The following is a 1,189-nucleotide window of genomic DNA, read 5'->3' as shown; positions in this document are numbered from 1 at the left end:
ATAATAATAATAATAATAATAATAATAATAATAATAATAATAATAATGTGTTATGTGTTGTCATCATTGTATGTTCAAAATGGGATCTCTGCATTTAACCCATCCACCACCAGGTGGTGCAGTGGGCAGCTATTGAAATCACCCGAGGAGCAATTGGGCATGAGGTGTGCTGCTCAGAGACACCACGAGATGTGCAATGACTGGGTATCAAACCTGGGACTTTCTGGTCTCGAGTTGGCTGCCCTGCCTCTACACCCTCTCAGTCCCCTGTTAACCCTAACCCCCTTGGTTTTCAAACTGTTGTACAAGTACCTCTGGTCTTACTCAGGGCCCTTCTAGCGGTGCTCAGAAGAAATGTTGGTATGTATTAACAAGTTAAATAAGAAACTAATAAACATTCATAACCAAACACTGATGGGAAGCAAAATCTACAGGGGGTTAAATGTGACCCAACACATCAGAGGATTCTGTCAAATGTAGTCAACTTGAATGGAGCACATTTTCAGGTTCCTACATTTAGATACCTTGGTTATCCCGATATGAGCGGTTCCAGAGATTTGGCTTGAGTTGTCTTGCTAATCGGACTGAAAAATCGGTCTGAATCTTATTTTTATATCGTTCTAACAAGGATTTCTTGATGGTATTTCAAAGAGGAACCCTCCAACCATATTTAGGTATCAGGATTTTCCAAATGGAATTAAAAAGCTTTGCTATCTTGTGGGGAAAGTAACAAAAAGATGTAGGCATTCCTGCTCAAAATCACGTAGTTGTTGGTACTGCTCAGAAATGTGCTTCAAGGCGTTCTGTAAGATTATAGTTTGGACATCTCCTTCAAAGGACCATAGATAAGATAGTCATTCATCAGTTAAAAAAATGCTGACTCAATACACCACGTTGCAACTTAATCCTTGTTTTGATGTGACGGGTCACGAATAGTTGAGGGGTTCATGCAAATGACGATCTTGGCACCAAACTGGCCGGGCTCCGTGCACATCTCTGGCTGAGCGGGTTTGTTGAAAGGTTAAAGTTAGGGGTAAGAAGCAGGTTTGGATCTTCAGGTTTGAGTCAGTTTTGCTTGCTTATCACAGATGTATGGTCTGTTGGAAATGTTTCAGGATGAGGTTCAGACCCGCACCACAAACTGAATTTACTGTCCTTCCTAATGGTTTGACCTGGAGAGCCAAATCCC

This window comes from Nematolebias whitei, chromosome 15, assembly GCF_014905685.2.
Source record: "Nematolebias whitei isolate Nwh7 chromosome 15, NemWhi1, whole genome shotgun sequence".
Classification (NCBI taxonomy): Eukaryota; Metazoa; Chordata; class Actinopteri; order Cyprinodontiformes; family Rivulidae; genus Nematolebias; species Nematolebias whitei.
The sequence above is the reverse complement of the archived record's forward strand: the minus strand, read 5'-3'. Positions refer to the sequence as shown.